Genomic DNA, 17,599 nt, shown 5'->3' with positions numbered 1-17,599 from the left:
GGTAGAGTGGAAGTCTGGGCAGTACATACCCAGAGGAAACAAAACAAAATAATAAATAAAGTATCAGGAAATAGTGCAGCAAAAAGCATGTGTGCAAAAACAAATTATTTTAAGTTAGAAAAGAGGAGGGGAAGGGGGAAATTAATAATGCACAAGATAATTGCTGAGGGTTAAGTACATGGGGGTGGGGAATTCTGGCTTTGAAAGTGGTCTAAGTGTCTAGATGCATATGGAGACCTAAAACAAACAGAAAAATAAAATTACAGCCTAATTGAGCAGGAAATAAAATGAGAAGGGAAGTGGAGGATATGGCCAGTTAGGAATATAGATATGTTATTTTAATGAAATGTAATGCTATTTCAGTGGCTGTATAGAATGTGCAGTCAAAAGCAGGAAATGAGTAGGAACTAAAGTTTGGCAGGGGTAGACAGGCATGAAAGTTATTTGCTAGAAATTAAACATTGGCTAGAAAATGTTAGTACAGTAATGGAACAAAGCACAAACGTACAACTTTAGAAGTATTGGAGAAGTGGAAGGACTGGAAGAAGAGATATTAGAGAATTTGTACAGGTGTTAGATATGGAATTTGGTGAAGAAGAGTGGAAGCTCAGACCCACAAGTCAACAGAGCAAACAGGATAAGGGATCAAATTAACAGCCTAGATCATAGGCTTAAGGTCCATTGTCACCAAACTACAGATTGGATTTTAAGGAAAGTAGCATGAAAGAGAGGCTTGACAGTGGGATGCACATTGCTAAAAGTATCAGAAGACTTTTCAGTCTTCATGCATGAACAGGGTTTGTATATGGGGCAAGTGATATGACAGTTGAAGCAGGAGTGGCTGTGGGCAGGTTTGTTTTTGTATACCCTGAAGTTATAGCAACTAAGTGGCAAGTGAGGGTTTATTATAGTCAAACCAAAGAAAAGGCTATGAAATTTTATGTAGACCCAGTGAGGGAAAAATAAATAAATAGCCAACATGATATCCTGATTAGAGAAGTAGGGGCTGCATCACTTGAGGTATAACTTGGAGGAGATAGGCAGTATCATAGCAGCAAGTAGTGCAGATAGGTTGACAAAAAAGGCTGATAATGACACCTTAGATGGGTTATGGAAAGAACAGAGGAAAACAAGGCCTCTTGACAGTAAGAAGAGTGAGTGACAGTGGCATGGCTAGGATGCTAATATACTAACAGCAGATGTTTCCTGGCCTGCAACTTTATTTCTCACAGAAATTTATATTTCTAGACTATCCTAATTGATTATTCTAAGTGTATATTAATGACTTAAGGTTCTCTGCAGGATTGTATCAATTTTTTATATCTCATTATTTTCCTGTCAAATCTTTATCTGGAAAATGACCTATATATTTAATGCTGAAATGACTCACATAAAAACAAATTCTCAAGACTCATTTTTCAAAAAGGAGCTTCAATCTGTTCTTGCAAACATTCAGGAACTACCTCTAAAATGGATAAAATGGACACTAAACTTGATACTTTAAAGACAAAATTTGAAAACAATGTCTCAAATCCATGAGCAACAGAAAACTCAAATATCTGGTATTGAGGAGTCATTAAATGACATGGAAGGGAGACTAAATGAAGACAGAAATAATACTATTTTTTTATTGCAGCAATAAACTTCTGCTGAATAAAATTGATGATCTGGAAAACAGGTCTCACAGTAATACTATATATATATTTTAGTTTACCAGAAGGAAGTAATTTACTAACTTTTTGACATCCTGGCTTCCCAAAGATTTTAGACTTACCTGAAGCATTGTCATATGGTATCAAGACAGCACATAGATCATTGGCTACATCCTTCTCAAAGAAAAAAAAATCTTCTTTGAGATATACCAGAGTAAGATTTTTTTTCTTCTCAAGATAAAGAATTCATTCTTAAAACTGCCTGATCAAAGTCTCCTCTCAAAATAGATGATAGAATAATTTGTTTTGATAATGACTATTCTGCAGTTGTCATCTCTAAAAGAAAAAAATGTCTACCCTTAATTAGACAACTTAAGAAAAAACAGATCAAAGTTCAGGTGTTGTTTCCTGCCAGACAAAAACTTTTCCTTCCTGATGAAACCAAATTCTTCTAAGACATAGATGCTGCTATGTCCTTCCTGAAAACTAATAATATTTTAGAAAAAAAAATAGAAGATATGGATTGGAACAGCATCTCCTTAAAGAGACAAGCAAAAATAACTGGATGGAAATTGACTGAAAAGTAGAAATTAAAAGATAAATGACTTGCTACCCAATATTCTTAATATCAGTTAATTTTACCATGTAAAAGTATTTTCTTATTTTTTTTTTTCCTTTTCTAAATAAGAATTTGCTTAGAATTCTCTTCTTTAATGGATAGCTTTATAAGAAGAAAATGAGACTTGGATGTCTTTTTTACATTAAGGTAACTAAATCTTATTATAGCTTTTCTTTTCTTAATATTAAATTCCTTTTATTTAACTTTGGTTAACTTACAACTATCTAGTATAATATAAACATACATTTCTGGTAAATGTAGTGTAGTAATATTGTTTCTATTTCTTTTACTAATATTAATTAGCCATATTCTATTTAATATTCAGGTCTCCTTCACTTCTCTTTATATCTGTTCTTTTGTTTTGATTCCAGTAGATAACTTGTAGATACATTGAATGATTGTGTAGGCTCTTATATTATGCTTGCTACTTTGTGGTTTACTTATTATGTATGGGGAATTTGATCATGTAATCCTTATTTTACTCCAGTTGCTTTGATTCCAACATCTTGATTTTAATGTATTTTAGCTTTAAATGAAGTGTTTATTAGTGGCATTGTTGATGTGACTATTGTCATTCTTAAAAGTATGGTATCTCTTTTGTAAGGTTTCTTTTTTGATTTTCTTTGGGACTGCTAGACTGTTTCTTTGCTCTATGTATGCTGGTGATTAGTCGTGATAATGTCGAAAAATAAAAGGAACATCAGATGTACTGCTAGTGAAGATAAATAGTGAACAGCTAATGGTATGGTTGATAGCTAATCTTAAATATCTATTTGGTGCCTGTGTGTGTTCAAAACTTCTGTTTGGTGCCTGTGTGTGGTTGGTAATAAACTGTAATGTATGTGAAGATTGCTGTTTTGTTTTATGATTTTTTTATGTATTTCTTTCTCTCTTTAAATAAGGTGTTCTGTTGTGACCTTGGTTTTGAGCTGTTGTGGATGTTTGAGTTATGATGGCTTAATTCTTGATTTTTAACTTTATTTTTAATGTTTGTTCAAGAATAGGGAGAGGAAGTGTGAGAAAGCTCAATATTTTTTTTCTTGAAAGACATAAGTGATGACTAGTGAGAGCTTGGCTTTTTAGGGTTGAGCAGATATTTGATTTTCTCTCAGACTACCTGATTTTGGTTAACCTTCCTGCCAAGGTCATGAGCTAAGCCTACTAACAGTTGTGTGTTTGATTTGTTAATAGGTTTCAGATGTCAATCTCTTTGTAATTGGCAGGTCTCATGTTTTATGCAGCATGTTATGTGACAATTCTCTGGCTGAATTCTACAAGGCAATTGAAATGTGTTCATAGGTTCATATGTTCATAGGTGTGTACTCGGCTAATGACCCTGGAGCATTTACAAGCCTAGCCTATAGTATTACCTTGGTATCGTGCCACCTGACCTTAGTACCCAGTGCCTCTGTCGAGTAAAGCCACTGGAGTGATCCCTGGGGTGAATTTTCTATTTCCCATCCACTCATCAAGATTTCTCTTGAAAACAGCCAGTAAGGTGCTCTGCTTGGCATGTATGGGAAATCTATTCCATAGCATGGGCAATCTCTGGGTTATGAACCTGTCCCTCCAGCATGTTCCGTTGATTGTGGTAATGAGGTTGAGGTCTCTGGAGCGTGTGGTGCAGAGGGATTGGGATTTCTTTAGATGTAGCATTTCTAACAGAGCGGGGTCAGACATGGCTTTGTAAGTCAAGCAGAGATCACCTCTAAGTAGGCGATATGAGACAGAGAATAGTTGGAGTTTTTTGAGTCTGTCCATATAGGGCCTAACATCCTCTTTGTGAGGTACTTTTGTGGTCTCTCCAGTTGTTGCAGGTGTTTTGTGAAGTACATGTGAAATGGGGCATTTTACTCAATGATTGGCCTAATGAAGAAAGAGTAGAGGGAGACAATTACCTCTTTCTTCCTGGATGCAAAGCCCTTAATAATGAGATCTGCCACTTAGAAGGACGTTCTGCCCACAGTGGTAATGTGGTGGTCAAAAGAGAGGTTGCTGTCAACCTGTGTTCCCAGATCTCTTATAATGCCTTCTGTGTTCAGTAGACTACCATTGATGTGGTAATTCAAGGGAAATGGGTTTTTCCCAAAGGGGATGATGACACATCTTTTTGGCACTTAGCTTAAGGCCATGGTTCTGACACCAGTCATTGGTCTCAGTGAGGCCTTTCTGTAGGATGTTAACATCACTTGGAGAGTTAATAATAGCTCCCCACTTGCAATTGTCTGTGAACTTTGTCAGCCAGAGTCCCTTTGTTTTGGCCTGGACTTCAGAGGAGTAGATACCAAAAAGGAGAGGACCCAGGACCGAACCCTGTGGGACTCCACTCATGACTGGTCAGCAGTCTGACTTGGGGTCAGCTACTTTCACACTGTGGGTTCTATGTGTGAGCCTGTTTGCAACCCACCTAGTGATATAGGGGTTGATGCCAAGCTTAGTGAGGTTTTCTATGATTCCTGAGTGGGGAATGGTATCAAAGACCTTGGCCAGATCAAGGTAGGCTGCATGAACCACCTTGCCTTCATCCATCACTCTAGAGACTGACTCATAAAAGTTAACAAAGTTGAGCAGGCATGATCTACCCTTCACAAAACCAAACTGTGTGGGATCCAGAGTTTGGAGATTCCCAATATACTTGTTTATTAGGTCCATGATGATGTGTTCCATAGCTTTGCATATCAGACTCATCAGGCTAATGGGGCAATAGTTCCCAGTGTCTGTAGTTGCTCCTCCTTTGTGGAGAGGATTGACTGCAGCAGTGCACCATTCGGTAGGGACAAAGCCTGAGGTGAGTCTGTGATTGAACAGAGCACACAGATGAGGTGCCAGTTCACTCTGTAGTTCATGTAGAACACAACCAGGGATATTGTTAGGTCCCATAGAAGTTGTATTCTTGCCCTTGGACAGTGCTGTTTTAACCTGTGCAGCAGTAATACAGGGTGCCTGGCAATGTACTGGTATTGTGACTGCCCTTTGTGGGGAAGGGGTAAAGTTGGCAACTGGCCAGTATATTGGCAATATCTATTGGCTCGGTATAGGAGGTGCCATTGTGCAGTAGCTCAGAACAAACCTCGGTATTGCCTTGGAGATTCTTTACATAACTATAGAAGGCCTTGTGGTTGTCTTTACTATCTGTTGCAATTCTGTTTTCATAGCTAGCTTTACAGGATCTGATGAGGGATCTCAACTTTTAGTTGAGGTTAATTAGGGAGTTTTTCCAGTCTTGGGACTTCACCTTACTCCACATCAGTTTCCTCCTTCTGTTGTAAAGTTTGTTTATGGCAAGAGACCACTAGATTGACTTTCTTTTTTGGAGGAGAGCATCTTGGTTCTATTGGGTATGGCAAGATCTATGCATTTGTGCACATGTTCATACAGTGCATCGGTGTATGATTCACAAGTCATGCAACTATTCTCCATTTGCATAGGTGCCATGAAGTTCACCCCCTCTGTTTTTAAGAGCCCAAAGTTAGCTTTGGAGAAGTTTTTCATGGTGGTTGGGGGGTGGATTTCCAAGGTGATTAGTTTGCGGTTGGATCTAACCAGGGAGGAGTTGACTACTGGTGTAGAGCAATGGTCACTCATGTTAGTAATGACCAGGTCAAGGATGTTGCTACCTCTAGTGGGAGTAAGAATGAGCTGGTCCAGGGCATTGGAATTAATGAATTTCAGGAAACATTGGGCAAGTGTTACTAGTACATGAGTAGTTTTCCCAGTTAATGGAGGGGTAGTTGAAGTTGCCCAGTATGAGAGTGTTAGGTTGGACCCTGATATTCTCCACGGCGCTTAGGAACATGGAGTGTGAGTCTTGGGACATGGTTGGGGACCTATAGCAGGCTACGACCTGAATTGCTGTCTTACCCAAAGTTAGCTGCATCTGAAGTATCTCATATGTGTTATGTTGGGCTGCCAGTCTGGAGGTGTGCACATCCTTTAAGAATATGGAAACACCACTGTCTTTGGAGCTTTGGTCCAAATTCTGAGGAGGAAAGGTGTGGAATGAGTGCCTGGTAGTGCAGGGTTGCTTTCTGCTGCCTTGAACCAGGTCTCTGTTACAGCACAAATGTCAATGTTCTCCATTTTAATGAGTGCTTCAAGCAAGTGCATTTTGAGATTTAGACTTCTAGCATTGAGCAGCATGACCCTCAGATTTCATTTGTTTGTAGCTGTTACAGTGGTAATTTGGTCTTTGGAGCACCACCTAAAAAGGCACTATAGGGGTGGCAAGAGCCTTGATCAGTATCCAGAAGCCCAGGAGTGACTAATGCAGGCCATTTCTGGCAAAGCATCGAGGTCTGTCAATCATGTCATCCCAGGCAGACAGATAGTGGATCCCCTTAGAATGACACCAGAAACTTAGTCAATTGTTGAAATCAATAATTTTCTGCTTGTTCTGTGGTATCTTTCTGGGTGATGGTTGGATGCTGCTGAGGGCTAAGGTCATACCTGCCTGGGCTACATAATCCAAGAGCTCCTCTATGTCTCTTTTCATGTAGTCCAAGGAGGTATGTCTCAGGTCATTCACACCCATATGTACAATGACAGAGTCCCATTTGTAACTATTGTTAAGGGACCTGAGTGTGTGCTGTATATGGTGGATCCTGGCACCTGACAGGCAGCTGACTGTTACTTTTTCCTTATTCAACCTAGTGAGTGGGACACCAGTGTGACTCACTATCGAGTCCCCTATGACTAGAGTGTTGGGCATGCTGTTTTGCCTTAGGGGCTTTGGTTGAGTGGCACACTGTTTAGGAGACTTATGTGTCTCATGATTAGTGTTGTGTTGTGGCAGTCAATTGCATTTCTGCGGTGGTGGTCTCTGCTGTTTGGGTAGATTTTTACTGAGGTGAATGTGTGGTTTGTGTTCTGTGCAGTGCTGATGTGTGTTCTGGAGGGCTATGTGTTTCATGTAGTATGATGCAAGTGATGACCTTCTCCTCTTGACCAGTTATTCCAGTCTTGGCTGGAGAGTGCGTGGCTTCCAATTTGGATATATAAATGCATCTCTTGCAAGTCTGAGTGTTGGGAGGTAAGAAGAGAGTGTTGTCAGTGTACATGAGGAAGTTGCTGCATTGCCTCAGGAAGCCCAAGTTCACCAGCTTAATAGGAGAAAGCACAAGGAACTGATGTTTAGACATGCCTGGATAGGTGAGCATTAATAATAAGTACTGCAGCTATTTCCTTGTAGAACATTTAGTGCTGGTAGCATTTTTCTGTGCTAAAATAATTGATTCAGGAAGACTGGTAAAGTGTTAGACTAGAAAGGTAGTAAAAGTGCAGGAGAGGAGAGAACTAGCAGATCTAAAGAAAAAAATTGAAGAGCAAACTTTGGCATCACTCAGAAGCTTAAAAACAGTCCTGGATACAGCAAATATTTATCTGCACTAGGCGGGTTACAGAAAAAGAGGGAAACAAGCACAAACAAGGGCTTTTAAAACAGAAAGTTGAGAGAGATGAAAAAAACTGCTCAAACGGCCAGTAAACTACAATTTCTGGGCCAGAAACAACTCCCCTTGTGGTAGATAGGCTACCTAGTGCTTAAAAAACACCCTGATAAGCTAGAAGGCTTCTCTCCAACACAGAAAAGGTTGGGGGGCTCAGAAGCTTTCATACAGTCCTGGATACAGCAAATCTGTATCTGGACTAGTCTAGTTACAGGAAAAGCAAGAAAAGCACAAACACAGGCTTTTAAACCAGAAAATTTAAAGAGATGGAAAAACTGCCCCAACGGCCAATAAACTACAATTTCTGGGCAAGAAACCACTCCTCTTGTGGTAGATAGCCTACCTAGTGCTTACCACTCCTACTGATAAGCTAGAAGGCTTCCCTCCAACACAGAAAGGCTTGGGGGCTCAGAAGCTTTCATACAGTCCTGGATACAGCAAATCTGTATCTGGACTAGTCTAATTACAGGTAAGGAGAGAAAAGCACAAACACAAGTTTTTAAACCAGGAAGTTGAAAGAGATGGAAAAACTGCCCAAACAGCCAATAAACTACAATTTCTGGGCCAGAAACCACTCCTCTTGTGGTAGATAGGCTACCTAGTGCTTACCACTCCCACTGATAAGGTAGAAGGCTTCCCTCCAACACAGAAAGGTTTGGGGGCTCAGAAGCTTGCATACAGTCCTGGATACAGCAAATCTATATCTGGACTTGACTAGTTACAGGAAAGGTGAGAAAAGCACAAACATGGGCTTTTAAACCAGAAAGTTGAAAGAGATGGAAAAACTGCTCAAACGGCCAATAAACTACAATTTCTGGGCCAGAAACCACTCCTCTTGTGGTAGATAGGCTACCTAGTGCTTACCACTCCCACTGATAAGCTAGAAGGCTTCCATCCAACATAGAAAGGATTGGGGGGGCTCAGAAGCTTACAAACAGTCCTGGATACAGCAGATCTGTATCTGGACTTGACTAGTTACAGGAAAGGTGAGAAACAAGTGCAAACATGGGCTTTTAAACCAGAAAGTTGAAAGAGATGGAAAAACTTCCCAAGAGGCAAATAAACTACAATTTCTAGGCCAGAAACCACTCCTCTTGTGGTAGATATGCTACCTAATGCTAGAAGGCTTCCCTCTAACACAGAAAGGCTGGGGGGCTGAGAAGATTACATATAGTCCTGGATACAGCAAATCTGTATTTGGACTTGACTAGTTACAGGAAAGGTGAGAAAAGCACAAACACAGGCTTTTAAACCAGAAAGTTGAAAGAGATGGAAAAACTGCCCAAACGGCCAATAAACTACAATTTCTAGGCCAGAAACCACTCCTCTTGTGGTAGATAGGCTACCTAGTGCTTACCACTCCCACTGATAAGCTAGAAGGCTTCCCTCCAACACAGAAAGGCTTGGGGGCTCAGAAGCTTGCATACAGTCCTGGATACAGCAAATCTGTATCTGGACTTGATTAGTTACAGGAAAGGTGAGAAAAACACAAACATGGGATTTTAAACCAGAAAGTTGAAAGAGATGGAAAAACTGCCCAAATGGCCAATAAACTACAATTTCTGGGCCAGAAACCACTCCTCTTGTGGTAGATAGGCTATCTAGTGCTTACCACTCCCAATGATAAGCTAGAAGGCTTCCCTCCAACACAGAAAGGCTTGGGGGCTCAGAAGCTTGCATACAGTCCTGGATACAGCAAATCTGTATCTGGACTACACTAGTTACAGGAAAGGCGAGAAAAGCACAAACACGGGCTTTTAAACCAGGAAGTTGAAAGAGATGGAAAAACTGCCAAAATGGCCAATAAACTACAATTTTTAGGCCAGAAACCACTTCTCTTGTGGTAGATAGGCTACCTATTGCTTACCACTACCACTGACAAGCTAGAAGGCTTCCCTCCAACACAGAAAGGCTTGGGGGCTCAGAAGCTTGCATACAGTCCTGGATACAGCAAATCTATATCTGGAATAGACTAGTTACAGGAAAGGCATGAAAAGTGCAAACACAGGCTTTTAAACCAGAAAGTTGAAAGAGATGGAAAAACTGCCCAAATGACCAATAAACTACAATTTCTGGGCCAGAAACCACTCCTCTTGTGGTAGATAGGCTACCTAGTGCTTACCACTCCCACTGATAAGCTAGAAGGCTTCTCTCCAACACAGAAAAGGTTGGGGGGCTCAGAAGCATACATACAGTCCTGGATACAGCAAATCTGTATTTGGACTAGGCTAGTTACAGGAAAGGCGAGAAAAGCACAAACACAGGCTTTTAAACCAGAAAGTTGAAAGCGATGGAAAAACTGCCCAAATGGCCAATAAACTACAATTTCTGGGCAAGAAACCACTCCTCTTGTGGTAGATAGGCTACCTAGTGCTTACCACTCCCACTGATAAGCTAGAAGGCTTCCCTCCAACACAGAAAGGCTTGGGGGCTCAGAAGCTTGCATACAGTCCTGGATACAGCAAATCTGTATCTGGACTAGACTAGTTACAGGAAAGGTGAGAAAAGCACAAACACAGGCTTTTAAACCAGAAAGTTGAAAGAGATGGAAAAACTGCCCAAACAGCCAATAAACTACAATTTCTGGGCAAGAAACCACTCCTCTTGTGGCAAATAGGCTACCTAGTGCTTACCACTCCCACTGATAAGCTAGAAGGCTTCTCTCCAACACAGAAAAGGTTGGGGGGCTCAGAAGCATACATACAGTCCTGGATACAGCAAATCTGTATTTGGACTAGACTAGTTACAGGAAAGGCGAGAAAAGCACAAACACAGGCTTTTAAACCAGAAAGTTGAAAGAGATGGAAAAACTGCCCAAGCAGCCAATAAACTACAATTTATGGGCCAGAAACCACTCCTCTTGTGGTAGATATGCTACCTAGTGCTTTCCACTCCCACTGATAAGCTAGAAGGCTTCCCTCCTAAACAGAAAGGCTTGGGGGCTCAGAAGCTTGCATACAGTCCTGGATACAGCAAATCTGTATCTGGACTAGACTAGTTACAGGAAAGGTGAGAAAAGCACAAACACAGGCTTTTAAACCAGAAAGTTGAAAGAGATGGAAAAACTGCCCAAATGGCCAATAAACTACAATTTCTAGGCCAGAAACAACTCCACTTGTGGTAGAAAGGCTATCCAGTGCTTACCACTCCCAATGATAAGCTCGAAGGCTTCCATCCAACACAGAAAGGCTGGGGGCTCAGAAGCTTGCATACAGTCCTGGATACAGCAAATCTGTATCTGGACTAGACTAGTTACAGGAAAGGTGAGAAAAGCACAAACACAGGCTTTTAAACCAGAAAGTTGAAAGAGATGGAAAAACTGCTCAAATGGCCAATAAACTACAATTTCTGGGCCAGAAACCACTCCTCTTGTGGTAGATAGGCTACCTAGTGCTTACCACTCCCACTGATAAGCTAGAAGGCTTCCCTCCAACACAGAAAGGCTGGGGGGCTCAGAAGCTTGCATACAGTCCTGGATACAGCAAATCTGTATCTGGACTAGACTAGTTACAGGAAAGGTGAGAAAAGCACAAACACAGGCTTTTAAACCAGAAAGTTGAAAGAGATGGAAAAACTGCCCAAGCAGCCAATAAACTACAATTTATGGGCCAGAAACCACTCCTCTTGTGGTAGATAGGCTACCTAGTGCTTACCACTCCCACTGATAAGCTAGAAGGCTTCCCTCAACACAGAAAGGCTTGGAGGGATCAGAAGCTTACATACATTCCTGGATACAGCAAATCTGTATCTGGACTAGACTAGCTACAGGAAAGGTAGAAAAAGCACAAACATAGGCTTTTAGACCAGAAAGTTGAAGGAGATGGAAAAAACTGCCCAAATGGCCAATAAACTACAATTTCTGGGCCAGAAACCACTCCTCTTGTGGTAGATAGGCTACCTAGTGCTTACCACTCCCACTGATAAGCTAGAAGGCTTCCCTCCAACACAGAAAGGCTTTGGGGCTCAGAAGCTTTCATACAGTCCTGGATACAGCAAATCTGTATCTGGACTAGTCTAATTACAGAAAAGCAAGAAAAGCACAAACACAGGCTTTTAAACCAGAAAGTTGAAAGAGATGGCTAAACTGCCCAAGCAGCCAATAAACTACAATTTCTGGGCCAGAAACCACTCCTCTTGTGGTAGATAGGCTACCTAGTGCTTACCACTCCCAATGATAAGCTAGAAGGCTTCCCTCCAACACAGAAAGGCTGGGGGCTCAGAAGCTTGCATACAGTCCTGGATACAGCAAATCTATATCTGGACTAGACTAGTTACAGGAAAGATGAGAAAAGCACAAACATGGGCTTTTAAACCAGAAAGTTGAAAGAGATGGAAAAACTGCTCAAACAGCCAATAAACTACAATTTCTGGGCCAGAAACCACTCCTCTTGTGGTATATAGGCTACCTAGTGCTTACAACTCCTACTGATAAGCTAGAAGGCTTCCATCCAACACAGAAAGGATTGGGGGGCTCAGAAGCTTACAAACAGTCCTGGATACAGCAGATCTGTATCTGGACTTGACTAGTTACAGGAAAGGTGAGAAACAAGAGCAAACGTGGGCTTTTAAACCAGAAAGTTGAAAGAGATGGAAAAACTGCCCAAGCAGCCAATAAACTACAATTTCTGGGCCAGAAACAACTCTTCTTGTGATAGAGGGAAAGGTGGGAAAAGGGCAAATGCAGGCTTTTAAACTAGAAAGTTGAAAGAGATGGAAAAACTTCCCAAGAGGCAAATAAACTACAATTTCTAGGCCAGAAACCACTCCTCTTGTGGTAGATATGCTACCTAATGCTTACCACTCCCACTGATAAGCTAGAAGGCATCCCTCCAACACAGAAAGGGTTGGGGGCTCAGAAGCTTTCATACAGTCCTGGAAACAGCAAATCTGTATCTGGACTAGTCTAGTTACAGGAAAAGCAAGAAAAGCACAAACACGGGCTTTTAAACCAGAAAATTGAAAGAGGTGGAAAAGCTGCCCAAACTGCCAATAAACTAGAATTTCTCAGCCATAAACCACTCCTCTTGTGGTAGTTAGGCTACCTATTGCTTACCACTCCCAATGATAAGCTAGAAGGCTTCCCTCCAACACAGAAAGGCTTGGGGGCTCAGAAGCTTGCTTACAGTCCTGGATACAGCAAATCTGTATCTGGACTAGCCTAATTACAGGTAAGGAGAGAAAAGCACAAACACGGGCTTTTAAACCAGGAAGTTGAAAGAGATGGAAAAACTGCCCAAATGGCCAATAAACTACAATTTCTAGGCCAGAAACCACTCCTCTTGTGGTAGAAAGGCTATCTAGTGCCTACTACTCCCAATGATAAGCTAGGAGTCTTCCCTCCAACACAGAAAGGCTTGGGGGCTCAGAAGCTTGCATACAGTCCTGGATACAGGAAATCTATATCTGGAATAGACTAGTTACAGGAAAGGCAAGAAAAGTGCAAACACAGGCTTTTAAACCAGAAAGTTGAAAGCGATGGAAAAACTGCCCAAATGGCCAATAAACTACAATTTCTGGGCAAGAAACCGCTCCTCTTGTGGCAAATAGGCTACCTAGTGCTTACCACTCCCACTGATAAGCTAGAAGGCTTCTCTCCAACACAGAAAAGGTTGGGGGGCTCAGAAGCTTACATACAGTCCTGGATACAGCAAATCTGTATTTGGACTAGACTAGTTACAGGAAAGGCGAGAAAAGCACAAACAAGGGGTTTTAAACCAGAAAATTTAAAGAGATGGAAAAACTGCCCAAACGGCCAATAAACTACAATTTCTGGGCCAGAAACCACTCCTCTTGTGGTAGATAGCCTACCTAGTGCTTACCACTCCTACTGATAAGCTAGAACGCTTCCCTCCTAAACAGAAAGGCTTGGGGGCTCAGAAGCTTGCATACAGTCCTGGATACAGCAAATCTGTATCTGGACTAGACTAGTTACAGGAAAGGTGAGAAAAGCACAAACACAGGCTTTTAAACCAGAAAGTTGAAAGAGATGGAAAAACTGCCCAAATGGCCAATAAACTACAATTTCTAGGCCAGAAACCACTCCTCTTGTGGTAGATAGGCTACCTAGTGCTTACCACTCCCACTGATAAGCTAGAAGGCTTCCCTGCAACACAGAAAGGCTTGGGGGCTCAGAAGCTTGCATACAGTCCTGGATACAGCAAATCTGTATCTAGACTAGACTAGTTACAGGAAAGGCGAGAAAAGTGCAAACACAGACTTTTAAACCAGAAAGTTGAAAGAGATGGAAAAACTGCCCAAACAGCCAATAAACTACAATTTCTGGGCCAGAAACCACTCCTCTTGTGGTAGATATGCTACCTAGTGCTTACCACTCCCACTGATAAGGTAGAAGGCTTCCCTCCAACACAGAAAGGCTTGGGGGCTCAGAAGCTTGCATACAGTCCTGGGTACAGCAAATCTGCATCTGGACTAGACTAGTTACAGGAAAGGTGAGAAAAGCACAAACATGGGCTTTTAAACCAGAAAGTTGAAAGAGATGGAAAAACTGCTCAAACGGCCAATAAACTACAATTTCTGGGCCAGAAACCACTCCTCTTGTGGTAGATAGGCTACCTTGTGCTTACCACTCCCAGTGATAAGCTAGAAGGCTTCCATCCAACACAGAAAGGATTGGGGGGCTCAGAAGCTTACAAACAGTCCTGGATACAGCAGATCTGTATCTGGACTAGACTAGTTACAGGAAAGGTGGGAAACAAGTGCAAACGTGGGCTTTTAAACCAGAAAGTTGAAAGAGATGGCAAAACTGCCCAAGCAGCCAATAAACTACAGTTTCTGGGCCAGAAACCACTCTTCTTGTGATAGAGGGAAAGGCGGGAAAAGGGCAAATGCAGGCTTTTAAACTAGAAAGTTGAAAGAGATGGAAAAACTACCCAAGAGGCAAATAAACTACAATTTCTAGGCCAGAAACCACTTCTCTTGTGGTAGATAGGCTACCTAATGCTTACCACTCCCACTGATAAGCTAGATGGCATCCCTCCAACACAGAAAGAGTTGGGGGCTCAGAAGCTTGCATACAGTCCTGGATACAGCAAATCTGTATCTGGACTAGACTAGTTACAGGAAAGGTGAGAAAAGCACAAACACAGGCTCTTAAACCTGAAAGTTGAAAGAGATGGAAAAACTGCCCAAACGGCCAATAAACTAAAATTCTGGGCCAGGAACCACTCCTCTTGTGGTAGATAGGCTACCTAGTGCTTACCACTCCCACTGATAAGGTAGAAGGCTTCCCTCCAACACAGAAAGGCTGGGGGGCTCAGAAGCTTGCATACAGTCCTGGATACAGCAAATCTATATCTGGACTAGACTAGTTACAGGAAAGGTGAGAAAAGTGGAAACACAGGCTTTTAAACCAGAAAGTTGAAAGAGATGGAAAAACTGCTCAAACGGCCAATAAACTACAATTTCTGGGCCAGAAACCACTCCTCTTGTGGTAGATAGGCTACCTAGTGCTTACAACTCCTACTGATAAGCTAGAAGGCTTCCATCCAACACAGAAAGGATTGGGGGGCTCAGAAGCTTACAAACAGTCCTGGATACAGCAGATCTGTATCTGGACTTGACTAGTTACAGGAAAGGTGAGAAACAAGCGCAAACGTGGGCTTTTAAACCAGAAAGTTGAAAGAGATGGAAAAACTGCCCAAGCAGCCAATAAACTACAATTTCTGGGCCAGAAACCACTCTTTTTGTGATAGAGGGAAACTTGGGAAAAGGGCAAATGCAGGCTTTTAAACTAGAAAGTTGAAAGAGATGGAAAAACTTCCCAAGAGGCAAATAAACTACAATTTCTAGGCCAGAAACCACTCCTCTTGTGGTAGATATGCTACCTAATGCTTACCACTCTCACTGATAAGCTAGAAGGCATCCCCCCAACACAGAAAGGGTTGGGGGCTCAGAAGCTTTCATACAGTCCTGGATACAGCAAATCTGTATCTGGACTAGTCTAGTTACAGGAAAGGTGAGAAAAGCACAAACACGGGCTTTTAAACCAGAAAGTTGAAAGAGATGGAAAAACTGCCTAAACCACCAATAAACTATAATTTCTAGGCCAGAAATAGATCCTCTTATGGTAAAAAAGGCTATCTAGTGCTTACCACTCCCAATGGTAAGCTAGAAGGCTTCCCTCCAACACAGAAAGGCTTGGGGGCTCAGAAGCTTGCTTACAGTCCTGGATACAGCAAATCTGTATCTGGACTAGCCTAATTACAGGTAAGGAGAGAAAAGCACAAACACGGGTTTTTAAACCAGGAAGTTGAAAGAGATGGAAAAACTGCCCAAATGGCCAATAAACTACAATTTCTAGGCCAGAAACCACTCCTCTTGTGGTAGAAAGGCTATCTAGTGCCTACTACTCCCAATGATAAGCTAGGAGTCTTCCCTGCAACACAGAAAGGCTTGGGGGCTCAGAAGCTTGCATACAGTCCTGGATACAGCAAATCTATATCTGGAATAGACTAGTTATAGGAAAGGCATGAAAAGTGCAAACACAGGCTTTTAAACCAGAAAGTTGAAAGAGATGGAAAAACTGCCCAAACAGCCAATAAACTACAATTTATGGGCCAGAAACCACTCCTCTTGTGGTAGATATGCTACCTAGTGCTTTCCACTCCCACTGATAAGCTAGAAGGCTTCCATCTAACACAGAAAGGCTGGGGGTCTCAGAAGCTTACATATAGTCCTGGATACAGCAAATCTGTATTTGGACTTGACTAGTTACAGGAAAGGCGAAAAATCGCAAACACGAGCTTTTAAACCTGAAAGTTGAAAGAGATGGAAAAACTGCCCAAACGGCCAATAAACTAAAATTTCTGGGCCAGGAACCACTCCTCTTGTGGTAGATAGGCTACCTAGTGCTTACCACTCCCACTGATAAGGTAGAAGGCTTCCCTCCAACACAGAAAGGCTGGGGGGCTCAGAAGCTTGCATACAGTCCTGGATACAGCAAATCTATATCTGGACTAGACTAGTTACAGGAAAGACGAGAAAAGCACAAACATGGGCTTTTAAACCAGAAAGTTGAAAGAGATGGAAAAACTGCTCAAACGGCCAATAAACTACAATTTCTGGGCCAGAAACCACTCCTCTTGTGGTAGATAGGCTACCTTGTGCTTACCACTCCCAATGATAAGCTAGAAGTCTTCCATCCAACACAGAAAGGATTGGAGGGCTCAGAAGCTTACAAACAGTCCTGGATACAGCAAATCTGCATCTGGACTAGACTAGTTACAGGAAAGGTGAGAAAAGCACAAACATGGGCTTTTAAACCAGAAAGTTGAAAGAGATGGAAAAACTGCCCAAGCAGCCAATAAACTACAATTTCTGGGCCAGAAACCACTCTTCTTGTGGTAGATATGCTACCTAATGCTTACCACTCTCACTGATAAGCTAGAAGGCTTCCATGCAACACAGAAAGGATTGGGAGCTCAGAAGCTTACAAACAGTCCTGGATACAGCAAATCTCTATCTGGTAGATAGGCTACTAATGCTTACCACTCTCACTGATAAGCTAGATGGAATCCCTCCAACACAGAAAGAGATGGGGGGCTCAGAAGCTTTCATACAGTCCTGGATACAGCAAATCTGTATCTGGACTAGTCTAGTTACAGGAAAGGCGAGAAAAGCACAAACACAGGCTTTTAAACCAGAAAGTTGAAAGAGATGGAAAAGCTGCCCAAACGGCCAATAAACTACAATTTCTGGGCCAGAAACCACTCCTCTTGTGGTAGATAGGCTACCTAGTGCTTACCACTCCCACTAATAAGCTAGAAGGCTTCCCTCCAACACAGAAGGGCTTAGGGGGCTCAGAAGCTTACAAACAGTCCTGGATACAGCAGATCTGTATCTGGACTAGACTAGTTACAGGAAAG

The sequence above is a fragment of the Protopterus annectens genome, chromosome 3.part0, assembly GCF_019279795.1.
Source record: "Protopterus annectens isolate FY-2018-M chromosome 3.part0, PAN1.0, whole genome shotgun sequence".
NCBI lineage: Eukaryota > Metazoa > Chordata > Ceratodontiformes > Protopteridae > Protopterus > Protopterus annectens.
Note: the sequence above shows the minus strand (reverse complement) of the source record.